General features: G+C 35.3%; 1 protein-coding gene across 4 annotated transcripts in view; it reads left to right on the top strand.

Annotated features, from left to right (window-relative positions):
- The window catches only part of LOC138703222 (WW domain-binding protein 4), a 129591-nt gene that overhangs the window by 95030 nt on the left and 18101 nt on the right, over nucleotides 1-16460 (top strand). The gene's annotated exons all lie outside the window — the stretch shown is intronic.

The raw sequence follows: 16460 nt of genomic DNA, 5'->3' as shown, positions 1-16460 counted from the left end.
ACAATTTTGGAAGGAGTAAAGCATTGTCCATAATTGTTTAAAGAATGTCATGTGCTATGTGAACATATTTTCCCTGAAATGAATGTTTATTAAAATGAAATTATTATTGATTATGTGTTGTGTAATATATTCAATTATTCCTCCAAAATTCGATATTTCCTACATTAATACTCAATATGCAGGATGATTCAGTTACGCCGTTCATATTTTCAGGGTATAGAAAGAATGAAAATACTCGTGGATTCGTTAATAATGAAAAAACACATTGATCCATCAATAATGAAAATACACATTGATCCGTCAATAATGAAAATACACATTGATCTGTCAATATAATGAAAATACACGTTGATCCGTCAATAATCAATAATGAAAATACACATTGATTCGTTAATAATGAAAATACACATTGATGCATCAATAATGAAAATACACATTGATCCATCAATAATGAAAATATACATTGATTCGTTAATAATGAAAATACACATTATTCTTCAGTAATTAAAATACACATTGATCAGTTAATATTTCAATTCTTATATACAGAAATATTGTTTCCAAAACACGTTCACCTCCCCCCAACACATTGTATACTTCCTGTCTTCTTTCTCATTTCCTTATCCTTTTAGGATTAGACTCACAACATAAGTTACAACACAATTTGCTATCAGAAGAATTGGATACATCACATAACACTTTCGAACCAATGAAAGGGAATATTGTAAAGTAATAATTGAGCTGCAAGACAGAAAATGACCCCATTGTCAAGAGCATGGGATACTAACTTTACTAACCAAATACAGTATAATTAGATAAATCTTGATTTGTTCTGTATATTAAGCTCAAGTAAATCATTCTTCTATATCCATGATTGTTAAATTTAGAAGATTACAGTGGGTAGGGCATGTTCAACGAATGTAAGATTCTAGCATTCCTAGCATGGTCATGAAAGCAAAGATGTTTGGAAAGAGACGTGTTAGGAAACCCCAGAAAAGATGGACCGATGCAGTAAAGGAAAATAGTCTTCTGCTACTTCACTGTAGGAACTGGGAAGAGACGGCAATGGATAGAAGTGAATGGAGGTCTGGAATTGTGAGGGCCAAGGCTCGTGTTGGGCCATATAAACGATGATGATGATGATGACGATGATGATTCTAAAATCATTCTTGTGCTGGAAAGTAATAGGATTACTAGCGTAAGCCAATATTAGATGTTCATTTTCTAAGCACTGTTGGAAATCAGTGGAAAGAGTATGATGTTTTGTGTATACTGGCTGTGAAATGCATCATTGGTGAGGCAAAACTGATCAGCAGATGTCCACATTTAAGTTGGACGTGTAGGGCCTATGTATTATACTCGTATAACTATCCAGCTACAATTGCTGATGACGAAACTAAAAAGTAAACATAGTCGTAGGCGAGCGACTCTGACTCTTCGAGGACAGTCGATGCAGTATGCATAATGGCACAGTGAATGTATCATAACCATTTCAATTCTATCTGAAGTGAAGTACTACGACATGGATATTGCAGAACCTAAACTACCACTCTGTTCTATAAGAGTCTGGTCAGATGGAAAAGAAATAATAAATAACTCGGTGTAATTCTGCAAGAAAGAACAGGTACTAGTAATTCCACTGAAAATAGCCATGGAAAGAGCAGCTGCAACTGCAGGGAAAAAGTGTAAGAACAGCACAAAATGTAGTGAACGACTGTAGGAAAGCATCAGAGAGCTGTAACATCCATGAAAGAGACACTTACCAAAGAAAAAGGGTTTGGACGAGTTCGATCAATATGTAGTGTGACAAAAATTTCTTGAATATTATAAAGTTAAGTGAGAAATTCCCACACCTCGCAAACTTACAACACTGTGAATAGACAGTACTGTACATTTCATCGGCAAAATAAACACTTTTCAGAAGATTATAATAGACATGGGATTCATTTTTTTTAATTTAAAAACAAAAGATTGTTTTTGGTGGAGTGTAATGATATTACAGTATGTCGTGTAAAATTTCTCAGGACTGTAAGGTAGAATGAAAAGGTGTACATCCACTACACTCATAGTAACGGGTGTGCAGAAAAATGAAAATTCTGAACATATAGCAATAGTTGTACGTGTGTAAGTGGAATGGGTATATTGAAGGAATGGATAATAATGTTGTCAGTGTTAATCTCCAAGTGTTAAAAAGAAGTGGCACACAGTAATATAAGGAGCATCACAGAGGAAGGCAGGAAGAAGATCTGTGATAAAGTATACGTGAAATAAGAAATGAATATTGGAGAAGAGTTGGTATAATGGAACAAATTGTTGAAAGTGTAATAATAAATATAGGTCTGGACAGCAATGATTTGGAGAATGAATATTTATCTCGTAAAATGGATGAAAATGCGCGAGATTCAACTCAAACTATCTGGCATCATCAATGGATGTTGCTGAAGAGGCAGATATCGCTGAGGAAGGAGTGCAAGCCATTCGACACGATTAATGTACAATACAGATTAATAATGTGAATGGATGTTTTTTAGTCTCCCTCATGCATGGAGTTAATTCAGCACATTGTTACATTTATCATAGAACTGAAACATATAATACTTCCTGTCCCATCTCCTAGACCAGCCAATAGGTGCACACAAAAACATACATAAGCATCTCCCACTTGATTGACAATTGTAGTTGAATCGAATAATACATAAACACAATTGACTAAATTATTGCTTTTCATGAAATTACTTTATACATACACACATTATAATATTGCCAAGTTGATCTGTATTCTCTTATCAAAACTATATAAAAAAGTATCCACATTACAGAGCCTTTGACTCTCATTCTTCAGCCCCTAGCTGCTACCCATCCTAAAAATGACAAATAATAGCTGGCTCACAGACATTTGTCGTGAAAACAACATATGATCATTGAAAAATAACAGTAAGTCAATCTTAAAAAACATTTTCGATAAAAATGTGCATGTTTTGCTTTTCTAAAATCACACATGTATGGTACTTCCGAAATTCTTAAATAAAATCTAAAATACTTATTAGATTAGACATTTGGCCTTGAAGAGAAGGAAATCGTGTAAAATCAGTACTTTTCTTCGTGGCACTACAACCACACAAGAGGCTAGGGTCGAGCTGAACACCTGCCATCTAATAATTGTCTATGGAACTACCAGATGGGATAGGGGCACTATGGTTAGTGCTGCAAATCCCCTTTATTGTACTTTCGGAAGATTAAGAATATTTTCACTTTATTTATTTTTTGAAGGTAGATTAATTCCTACACTATTTTTGATTTTAGACTGAGATTATCAACCTGAACGACTTCAGGCTGGTATTCATAGGTGTATCAGTAGGATTTTTTTTTTGACCAGAATTCCCCATCTACAAGGGTTGTTTGAAAAGTTCGTGACCTGACATAGAAATTAAACTAGGATTATTGTGAAACAATCTTTATTTCTCAACATAATCCTCCCTGAGATTCACACACTTGGTCTGCCGTGCTGCAATACTCCTATACCTCATAACAGATTCCTCGAGATCTGCAAAAAAAGCATTCTGCTGTTGTGATAACCTCTTCACCTGACGAAAATTTCTCCAAAGGCAAGTGAGTTTTGAACTTTGGGAAAAGAAAGAAGTCTGAGAGTGCGAGATCTGGTGAGTAGGGAGATTGTAGCAGCAATTTGAACTGTAGTTCTTGTAGTTTAGCAACAGCGATTGCAAATGTGTGAGCAGGTGCACTGTCGTGATGAAACAATACTTTCTTCTTAACCATATCCAGCTTCTCGCGAATTTTCCCTTTCAGTTGCTGCAGATGATTTGAATAATATTTTCAGATTATTGTTCTCCCCTTTCCTAGATAGTCGATCATGATTAAGGCTAGGAAGTTTATACCAAAGCATAGTTTTCAGGTTGAGTACTGTTATGCATATAGATCACACTGCTACTTTCTGTGTATTCTCTACTCTGTTTACATAACAACTCAAAAGTATATCCGCAAGTATGAATGGATGACTTTCGTAACTACATTAGAGCAATATGCACAGTAGAGAAGCAGTTTTGTTATGTGCTAACATTCACAGTGGAGCTGTGCAGTTTAGTGAGCGATTTTTAACATTACATAATTTAAATCTTCTAGTCACACGAAGTTGAATGCAATACTTCAAGATTTGCTGGTAATCATATACCAAGAAATGGAGAAAAATTTTACTGTAAATTATGTAATGTGGAAATATAATCTACAAAACGAATGTTAGTTCAGGGATACGTGCTTACATATATACATATGGACTACCTGTCTATTCAAATTTGCTGAACTTTCGCCACAGTTAATGGGACTTCCCAAAACAAAGCATATAAAACCACTTATCTATCCTGTATGAATGAATGCAAATGACTACAGCAATTACATTGCACAAATCATGTCATGAGTGAATGACCATGTCCATATGACAGTTTCATCACCATCACATGACGAATTAATAGTGGTATTGGTATTTTACTGACACACACATTCCTTGACCTTTAGTTTACAACACCATGTTTTTTTTTTTTACCTTGTATGGAGGAGGGACCCGAAGGCTTGTACTGCAGCCTGAAGCTTATTGTGCTTACCACTCCTATCCTATTCTGTGAATGATTGGGTAGCCGAATGGCTGCGCCCTTGTACAAGTACAGTACACCGCACTGTGAACTTTACCTGAGCTATTGTATGAATGATGATGATGTTGTGAATTAATGATGGCGAAACGAGTCCGAGGTCCAATGCCAGAAGTTATCCAGCAATTCTGCTTCATTTGGTTGAGGGAAAATCCCGGAAAAAACCCCAACCAGAATTTGAACTCTGGGTCCACTGATTTCACGGCCAGACGCTCTAATCTTTACTCCACAGTGGTTTACATGTTACTGTTACATTCTCAAACATATACAGACTAGATAGCGTAGTCTGTATAGCGCTGGTCTTCTATGCTCGAGGTTGCGGGTTCGATCCTGGCCCAGGTCGATGGCATTTAAGTATGTTTAAATGCAACAGGCTCATGTTAGTAGATTTACTGGCATGTAAAAAAAACTCCTGCAGAACAAAATTCCGGCACACCAGCAACGCTGATATAACTTCTGCAGTTGTAAGCATTGTTAAATAAACCATAATTTAATCAAAAATAAACAGACTAGATTAATTAAAATATTATGCATTTACAAAATGTTAAAATATGAACTTAAATACAACATAAAATCAAGATTAATAACTTAAAATACTCTTGGTTCATACAGATAACAATTCATTAGCATCTAAGTATAATCAGTGAAAATATGCATGAACTTCTGGGCGCTATTCATAAGCAAAATAAGTTTAGACGTACTAATATATAATACGTTGAATTTTCAGTTCAAAATTTGGAAGAATGCTGATTACATTTAAAGCAATTAACTGCATTCTCAAATTCCAGTATAAAGTGAAATCCCTCATAACCGGCATCCAATTAATTGGCAATACAGTACCAAAACAACGGTACTTTTGGCGGGGCCAAGAAAAAAAAATGTATGAATCTGCCACATTACCACACCCTGGGCCGTCAGTGTTGCCACATTAAAAAGTTTGCACAAACTTTCATGTTCAGTGAATATTCGAACCTAAAATTAGTGTATTATTTGTGTTGTTTGATGTGTTTTAATAAGGAAAATGCACACAGTTGTTATGTTTAATTTGAGAAATAAGTGTCACATGGATGCAGCTTCAACAGTTTGCCTGTTAAAATACGAAGAGGTCATTTTTTCTAAATATTTATTCAATTATCCAGCAAAATCACGTATCCGAAACTATAATAGTCTGGTCCTTTTTGGTACTGGTTAAGAGGGATTCTACTGCACTTCTTGTGTAAGCTGTATCACAAAAAGATGGTCCCTTACAATCTAGAAGAAGTCCTTGAGTCACGTTATTTCGCCAAATTGTGATATAAGGTCGGGAAAAAATAGATCTATTAGAGATGAAAATAAAGAATCTGGTGAGAAATATGTTTATGTATATATTTTGGCCTTATTAAAATAGTTATTAATAACACTTTTTTTTCGAGACTATTTAATAATAGGAAGTCGAAATTACATATCAATAAAAAATGAAAACGAATCATTTCTCCACATAATCTCTAACATCATTGATGTACCTGTTTCATCTTTGACAAGTTCATTAATACCAGTACTGAAGTCCATGCCCAAACCCATTAAACAGCATTGCACCACATGATGACCTTCCATCTACAGTGAAATGCTTTCTAGAAAAGCATTTCTTAAGATCACTAAATAAGTGGTAACTTGAAGGTGATAAATCTGGACTGTAGGAACATATGGCAGAGTTTTCCAATAATCCACTCAGAAGTGGATTAAATAGTGTTTAGTATAGCATCATTATGCTGCTTGTCACCAGTTCTGGTTTCTTTTTGCACAGATATTGGTTTTCAATTTTTCCAAAGTTGCACAGTAATGTTCTGCACTGATTGTGAATTACTGAATTTTGATATGGATCCTTTGAGTACTGGTATTGATAAAATAAAAAGTCGTGTAAATTTATTTATGTAAATACATTTGTGGATTACTTAGATAGTAGTTACTGTTTTGTTTTTCCTCTCTTGTAATTAGTCGTATAGTGGTTACCATTGGATCCGAGGTTCATGGGCTTAAACCTGGCTGAGGTTGATGGATTTTAAAAGATGACAGAATCATTAGCATAATTTTCTCTGAAAGAGAAATAAACAAGTGAGTCTTATGTCTAGGATTTTCTGCACGAAAACAACCCTCACCCCCATTTGTAACAGAAACTACTTGCTGTAACATAATAGTGCTGCACTCAAGAAAACTTCTTATAGTACTGTCTTTTCATTTATCTAGAGTTGACAGCAGTTCGGAAGGCGGTCGTCTGCTAGCATTTGCGTCGAGAGAGAGAGAGCAAGACAGCATATAACATCATACTTCACATGTGTGCGCAATACAAATAGTGCAGGAGAGAATGTAAATTCTCAAAAGACAATAATGACCCTAGCCATTGATTACTGTAAGCATGATATCAAACAAATCCTGTTTCTTTCAATAACAGTAATTCTTTGCACAGTTCTCAAACCCACACCACATGCTTCTGCAGTCATTTCCTGTGCATTGGCAACATTGTAGCCAGTACCATGATGGCCGGCAGCATTCTGCTCGTCAACATTTTTAAAATAATTATACACCTTAAACACTATTTCCAGTGCCTGCTTGTGCATTACTTGTCTTTTTACAGTCTCCCCTTCCATTTATTTATCTTACACACACACTCTATGTCAGTCTTACTTATTCAGTATATTGAAACACTCACACGTGAACAAACGAACTTGGGAAGCACTTGTTACTGACTGATTCCAATTGGTTCTACAGTACAACCTTCTGACGTCACATGCCAGAAATGCTATGATGCATATTAGCGTCTTGCATTACAGGCACTATGTTCGGTTCAAGTTTGTCGAGTATGGTAAAGTTCGATATTTGCTGATGTTCGCTCTGCATAAGAAGGCCTGTCGTGTTTGTTCCATCTTGTTATAAATATTCGCTGTCCTCCACTCCCATTCCTTCATGTTTTAACCATTTATGGATTTTAGCACAGATCTTGTGATTAATTTTTTATATGAAATAAGACCAAGTTTGTGATGCCTTGGTTGCCGCTGTCATGTTCGAACATTGCAGGACACTAGTGCATATAGCAGACGACCACATTCTGAGCTGCCATCACTCTAGAATTTGCAAATTCATTGTGGTACAACATGACTTACTCCTCTTTCACCTATTGAACAGTTTTCCCCTCCCCCCTCCCATGGGAGAATAATGACAATTTTAAAGTGTTCATTTAGCTTACTTACCCATATATTGTAACACTCCATCTTCTGTTTCCATGAAGGTCTTTAAGTAGTGAAATATATTTAAGTACCGGTACCCTCAAAAACTGCTTTCATTGAAATACAAATGAATTTTGTCTACAGTGTCTAAATAGATGGGAGAAGTGGATGTATTTTTTGGAAGTTTGAATCATCTTGTCCAATTGTCAAAATTTGCTTTTTCACATTACCCATATTTTCTGTTCCACATTAATTGTTGCACGCTATCCACCAAAATCCCATCTTAACAAAGACTTGACATTGCAAATGGAATTAGAATTTCCTGATAAAAAAATATATAAAAAATTTGTAGGATGTCTCTCCATGTTATCTGTGTAAATTGGCGCAGAGTGCAGTGGACAGTTTGTGAACTGCAGTCTTTATTAATTCATAATTGAGTACTTTACAGTAGAAAGGTACAAAGTGCCAAATTTATGAACAGTATTTTATTAATGTAATCTTCATCTTACGATGTTTGGTGACGTATACACGTCCGTTGATGTGACATATTAATGAATTTAAATACTATTATAGTCACAATCATGCCATGGTATGAAAGAAAAATTTCACAACCTCAAGCGGGAATCGAACAGGAAGTCGCAGGTTCGATTCCCGCTCGAGGTTGTGAAATTTTTTTTTCATACCATGGCATGATTGTGACTATAATAGTATTTAAATTCGTCCAGTATTTTATTAATAAATAACTTTCGCTATTGAACAATTTTGAGAATATATTTTTTAGGATTGAATTGATGGTACTTACGACAACTTTCCAACAAATTTTATCAATAGTTTGATGATACTACTACTGAGAGACAAACAAACTTCACAGTTTATGAAAGGTGTTAAGTCCCATAAACATTTCGTAAGTACTATGATTCGTTTATTATCCACAGGTTTGTTAATTTCTGCAAATACTTCCATTAAAGTGGTTTTGCAGATGAAGCAAATCATTCTCACCACTTGGAACTGAATATGATCGACTTTCATCATAATTATCATATGTTCTGTGTTGACGTCATTGCACTGGTATGACAGTAAAGAGACCCAACAGAAATGTTGGTAGAGTTGAATAATTTTGGTCATATAACTTAGAAAATAAAGCTGATTTAACGATATTTCCCCCATTTTTTGGATTTTTAACACTAAGAATTGAAAAGTGTTATCTAGAGGTAATACATTGTTTATATGTGATTCATTGCCCTACATTACCTATGTATCATGTTGTATATAAGATTTACCTTCGTTGATCTTCCTGTTTGTAGAAAACACCATGGTATATAATCAATAATGCCTTTTGCCATAACTTCACTATTAACACGACAAATAAACAATGGAGGGAAATCAAAACGAATGGCACATTGCATCTTTTTATGAGAGAGCCCTGCCACCACTATCATCTTTTGGTGGTCTTAATAACACTCTATAATCTTCTGTGAACTTAGCCCTGTGTTGATATTTAATGCCCATTGGCAAATTGCAACATTCTAGTGAAATATCTCTTTTTTTTTTTTTTTAATGTTGGCACCTTTCTACTGTTAAAGTATCCAATTACATTACCATGTCATTAATGTTGATTGTGCAGTTGAAAGTACTCTTAAAACAACGAACAAAATTACTGAACATTGGAGATTACACTTCATTATAAAATAACTGGGATTCTGTGATACAGGCACACAGAGAATTAAAATATAAATTTAAATTCGAATGATAGAACACGTTTCTGTGATTAATTACTTGGGAAATTGGATATATTATAATTTGATGGAAATTATGTTAAGTTAAATAAGAAAATGACACCAGTATTAATGGAATAATTAAAACATGATTTTGGGAAAAATACGTCAACATAATAAAATAATTTCAAAGGAGATGCCAGAATATTATAAAAATTAAATCTCTGAAAATTATGACCCAGAAGAATGTACACCAAAGTCATATCATGCGACCAAACTAAAATTATAAAACGTAGTAGAAAATATGAAATATTAGCAAAAGAAACGAGAACAACTCATACAATGAATGGACAATTACATAGATTCTCAAAATTGGCATTCCATTATCGACACAGATGTAGAAGAAACCCTGAATGACTTACACACAGTTGATATGACCAACAACATCTTAAGCTCTTACAGAAAATGTGTTAAGAGATAATTTTCTATTTCCTATAGGAACAATGATGATGACGATAACGATGATAAAAAATGTGTTATTAATAAATAATAACAATAATGAATTATGCACAGTGTACAAAACTGGTATAACAACTCAAGGTTCACAGTTAATGATACTACTTTCACTTTTCACTTCCGTATGTGACATTCCTCCACACAGACTCTCGCACACAGAGTCTGTCTGGTTAATGGCAGTTGTTGATGTTACAGATTTGATAATGAATTCTGTGTATGAAAAAACGTTTCATATGTCTTAACCCGTAGTTGGCCCTCTTCCATTTTATATTCATCAATGCATCCTTAGAGTAGAACTCTGGCCAACTGATGATAAATGTAAATCCACAAAGTTATGACAAGTCAAATAGTGAATTGCAAAACTGGGGTTATGAAAGTGCTGAATGTACCTATTCTGAATTATAACGTTGCCAAATGATGACATTCCAGATAAGAAAAGTCTGGCCACATATTTATAATCTGCTTTATGACATCTTCAGTTAGTAATTGCTTGTAGTCTACACCTGTGGAGTAACGGCCAGCGCATCTAGCCACGAAATCAGGTGGCCCGGGTTCGATTTCCGGTCAGGGCAAGTTACTGGTTGAGGTTTTTTCCGGGGTTTTCCCTCAACCCAATACGAGCAAATGCTGGGTAACTTTCGGTCTGCACCCCGGACTCATTTCACCGGCATTATCACTTTCATCTCATTCACATGCTAAATAACCTAAGATGTTGATAAAGCGTCGTAAAATAACCTACTAAAATAAAATTAAAAAAAATTCCTTGTAGACTAAAACCACAGTCTAGTACATACAGTCACGAAGCTCAATACGTAGGGAATATGCATCCAATGACAGTTGGACTTTAGTTGCTAGCCATTAGGATCCTACTATCACCTCATCACAGACAATGCGAAATAGTACGGACACAGTCTATTGTTCCTAGTGCTTTCAGTATGCTTGGAGCGTTATATCGCGAGACATGCAAAAAATCACCTCATGCTTCGTGATTGTATGATTTTAGACTGTGCTAAAACTTTTCTCCAAAACTTTTTTTGTCTTGACATGTACTAAATTCATTACTTTATTTTACGAAACTAAAAAGTGAATAGGCCTATCTGTTGCTGATTGAATTTACATTCCTGTTTCCTTCATTTCCAGATCATTATAAAATATTAATTATGCTCTGTGCTACATAATAACTCTGAAAATTACATATTATGATTTATTGTCTCGTAAAAAGATATAATTTTGACACATTGGTAAAGAATGCATTGACATCCAAGGTAGGGTTGTATGTTTGTATGACCTTCCAGTGTTGGAAATTTTAGATATATTTCATTTTCTTTGTGGAATTTACAATTGCAAGATTGTATTATACTAATACATAATCACAATCATCATCATCAACAACAACTTATTATTGTGATGTACCGAAGTACGTATGATATTTCTGTGCAGGAATTCTGCTTTACCATATGATGAAGGATGGGTGGAGCAGAGAAAAATTCTCTCCGGCACCAGGACTCGAACCCGGGTTTTCAGCTCTATGTGCTGATACTTTATCCACTAAGCCACATCGGATTCCAGTTCCGATGCCAGATTGAATCCTTTCAGTTTAAGTTCCACCTCTTAGTTTTCCTTTAGTGGCCAACCCTCATGCACTGTGTCACAGATGTGTGACCATGGCACAATGTCCAACACATTATGTGCAGAGGTGCACTCATTATGTGTGACTAAGTGGCCAGGATCCGACAGAATGAGCACCGTCTTAAATCACTAAGTGATTATTTACGCATATAATGGTGGCTTAGTGGATAAAGTATCAGCACATAAAGCTGAAAACCTGGGTTCGAGTCCCAATGCCTGAGAGAATTTTTCTCCGCTCCACTCATCCTTCAACAACAACGTCTTCACAGATTGGCCCTGAGGCCTATTATGGTTTCGAAAGAATCAGCTCAGCATTTCTTCAGACATTCAATTTTTCTTTTTCCTGATGATTTTTATTAAACAGCTTGTGTGCCAATCTGTGGTTCTCTATTTGATAATATGTAATCCTTCCGTATGTTCTGGTAGTATTATGTTGTGAGTTTAAGCTTGTTACTTGTAATTAATTTCGGTTGTCTTCACTATATATATTTTAAGTAGGTTATTCTATGACACTTTATCAACATCTTAGGTTATTTAGTGTCTGAATGAGATGAAGGTGATAATGCTGGTGAAATGAGTCCGGGGTCCAGCACCAAAAGTTACTCAGCATTTGCTCATATTGGGTTGAAGGAAAACCCCGGAAAAAACCTCAACCTAGCACCTTGCACCTACCGAGAATCGAATCTAGGCCACTTGGTTTCGTGCCCAGACGCGCTAACTGTTATTTCACAGGTGTGGTCTCTTCACTATATTTATGATACAGTAGCCCACTATTGGCCTAAACAATTTCATTATTTAATTTCTGCTGTTTCAATTCTATACGTATGGATGCAACAATTAAAGCAGCAAAGTGCAGAATGGCCTTCCCAGAAACCATGCAAGAATATTACAAGATGCAGTCAAGGTGTGCGTTAGCCCAGTGGCAAGTACTTGACTCTGAGTCATTCACACAAGCTTCTCCATTTAGGAGTGATGTGCCAAAGCTGTACTGGTAGTTCTTTTTGCTGCTGTTGACAGTGCTTTCAGTGCACCATGAGAGGCAAACTGTTTAGCACTGCATGATGAGGATATGGTGGTTAATTGAGAGATGGTGGAATGTTGGTAGGGGAAACGGGAGTATCTTAAGAAAACCTGCCAGCAAGCACCCATCTTTGTTTACCACAAATTCCACTTGAACCCACCAAAATCCGAATCCAGGTTACTAGTGTCGAAGCCAACATTCTAGCCCAGACATGGACAAGGGTGACTGAAATAAGCCACAGTGCTTTGCGACCTCCAATACGATAATGTAAGCATAATACAATCCCTGTTATCAACATTCTTGCCAAGCCTATCAATCAGCATCATTATGGTATCAGTGGCATATGAAACATATATCTTTTGAAGCAAGTTCGAAAAGATACAAAACATTAATTTCATGATGAGTGGGAACAACAGTTTTTTCTGTTGTCAGGAAAGAGAAAATATAAAGTTTCTTACGTTTTTGATCAAAAACTTCGTTAACCCCTTCAGGCCTGATGTACATTATAGTGTACATTGTTTCTTTTTTTCTTTTTTGGAATGTCTTCGATACTTTTAATATTTTGAAAAATTCATTGTGATAGAAGAAATGGAGAATATTATTTTTGAAACATTTCTATATCTGAATTAAAAATAAAATTTAAAATTTTGAGGTCCCAGGGGTCAAAATTGTCTCCAAATTTTGATTTCCTATGAAGAATTGATTTGGGAATTTTGGATCCCGAGAATGATTATGTAACCAGTCTTTTTTTTCAATTGCTTTTAATATAAATTCAGGTCTGAAGGGGTTAAACAATTTTCAGGAGAGCTAAAAAGCAAATTATTTATTTTATTCTTTTTTTATGAGTAATCCACATGACTTCATAGTGTGAACTCATTGACATAATTAATAAAAAGCAAGATTCGGTGAAATGCTAACCCAATAACGAGAGGGATACAGTGTTTTACCAAGCAAGGATCACAAATTCTAAGAATTGTTAATTATACCATAAATAATTGTCTGAGGGTTAAATCCTTACACATACACGTAGAATGGCCATAAACAAATAATATGGTGTGAAAATCTCAATTTTTCAATTATTGAGAGTTATGACCAGTGCCGGATTTAGGCCTAGGGTGGCAATTTCCAGGAGGGGGGGGGCATTTTCTTTCTCTCTCTTTTCCTTTTCTCCTTTCCTTATCTTCCATTTTCATTTTATAGTGAAATTTGTTTTTAAAACACTTGTTGGTAAATATTTTCTGGTGTTTGTTCTTGAACACCTTGAGGAAGTCAGAAGTTTCATTGTCACGGTCACGGCGAGAGTAAAAGGAAAATGTGCAGCTGCATAATTATATTATAATGCCGGTATCACGTTATTATACTATGAAACTGCTTAAATTTAACTGCTTGTATAAACAAGAATGCAATGTTGAAAATAAAATTGGGTGTGTATTTATTATAATTATCGCTATGAATAGTAATCATAACTCAGGTACATTTCCAATATACAGGGTTTTCATTTCAAAACTTCCCAATCTAAATAACTAATTATTTAAATATAATTCAATTTAAACAAAAAACAGGTCGATTTAGATATTGAGGGGGAAGTCCAGGCTTAATTGCATTTTAGATTTCACCCCCACCCCCACATTGAAAATTCAAATGACATCCCTATATTTTTATACTTAAATATGAAAAGCATTCAATTGTTTATACACCTCATTAATTTGTTTTCGCATCTTTTGTTCTCTATCGTCGCCTGGCAACCTGAATTGTTATTGTTGATTAAAGATGGAGAGAATAAAGCTACAAAAACATATGAACATTTCATGTAATAGTTATGTTTGTGTATTTAATTATTTTAAAATGGTGTATACCCTTCAAGAGAGAACATAAATCATCATTATTGATTAAATTTAGGAAATTACACAAAATAATCTGTGTTTTCATCCTACAATTAACTGATAATAACAAAAATACAGGTTGCCAGGTGACGATAGAAAAGAAAAGATGCGAAAACAAATGAACGAGGTATATAAACAATTGAATGCTCTTTTATATTTAACCATAAAAATATAGGGGTGCTATTTGAAATTTCAAAGAGGGGGCGGCTGGATGTGGGGGGGTAAAATGTAAAATGCAATTAAGCCTGGTTTCAGACTTTCCCCTCAATATCTAAATTGACGCGTTTTTTGTTTAAATTGAATTCAATTTAAATACTGTAATTAGTTATTTAGACTGGGAAATTTTGAAACAAAAGCTCTGTATATCGTTAACAATACTATTTAATCACTTTCCATCATGTGCACTATATAATTCGATTCATTCATTCATTTCTGCCCAAGGGCAGATCTTTCACTGCAAACTCATCATTCTCCAGTCTTTCCTATTTTCTGCTTTCCCCTTACTTAGTCTCCGCATATGCTCCATTTATCTTATCTCAATATTTCGATATGAAATATTTATTCTGCAAAAAGTTGTAGTTTATTTTTCAAGTTACTTTATACTTCCTATCGAAGTAATAAATACTCGTAATAATTATACCACCAACAAAACCAACGCTTAAAAATAAACCACAGCCTGTCTTTCACAAATCAATTTTTTTTCAACAGTAAATAAATTTGAATATGTTTCTTTGTCATGGACAATACGACGTAGTGAAGAAAAGCGACTAGAAGCATTTGAAATGTGGATATGGAGAAGGATGAAGCATGTGAAGTGGACAGACAATAAGAAACATAGCTGTGTTGGAAAGACTGGATGAAGAAAGAATGATGCTGAAACTGATCAGAAAGAGGGAAAGGAATTGTCTGGGTCACTGGTTGAGAAGAAACTGCCTTCTGAAGAATGTACTGGAAGAAATGGTGAATGGGAGAAGAGTTCGGGGAAGAAGAAGATATCAAATGATAGACGACATTAAGATATATGGATCATATGAGGAGCAAAGAGAAAGGCAGAAAATAGGAAAAACTGGAGAATGCTGGGTTTGCAGTGAAAGACCTGCCCTTGGACAGAACACTATGAATGAATGAATGAATGTTTATTTGCATCGAGTCTGATGTGCTTCGTCAGATCAACTTTGATGCCATCATCCATGCTCTCTCTATGAAGAAAGTGCGAAGGAAATCTTTATAATTCACAAATAAGATGTATGTATTTTAATCCAAGTAATTTATTGTTTTCTGAATTGTAACATTTCATTTAAAACTAACTTAAACTAAAGATGACCTGTATAATAACTGCTTATAAATTGTTTGTGGAAGTTGAGGGGCAGCTAATTTTAGCACTGCCTACCTAAATTCGGCCCTGGTTACGACCTTTTACCTTACCATCGTCGAATTATCTTTCTGAGTACGGAACTCCATGTAGACCTACTCGTATTTGTTAATGTACTATTAAAAGAAATAATGGATACAAGATTAATTAAAACCATTATATCGAGAAATGTCCCGGGCTGTGGCATCATGGTCTAAGGCATTCCGCCTAGGACTCGCATTACGGAATGCGCGCTGGTTCGAGTCCTCATGGGGGAAGAAATTTTCTCATGAAATTTCGGCCAGTGTATGGGACCAGTGCCCACCCAGCATCGTGATGCACTTGGAGAGCTGCGATAGGTAGTGAAATCCGGTTGTGAATACCAGCTATAACGGCTGGGGGGATCATCGTGATAACCACACGATATCTCCATTCTGGTTGTATGATCGTCCACCTCTGCTTCGGCATGTGGGCGTGAGGCCAG

This window comes from Periplaneta americana, chromosome 7 (assembly GCF_040183065.1).
Source record: "Periplaneta americana isolate PAMFEO1 chromosome 7, P.americana_PAMFEO1_priV1, whole genome shotgun sequence".
NCBI classification, from domain to species: domain Eukaryota; kingdom Metazoa; phylum Arthropoda; class Insecta; order Blattodea; family Blattidae; genus Periplaneta; species Periplaneta americana.
The sequence above is the reverse complement of the archived record's forward strand: the minus strand, read 5'-3'. Positions and strand labels throughout refer to the sequence as shown.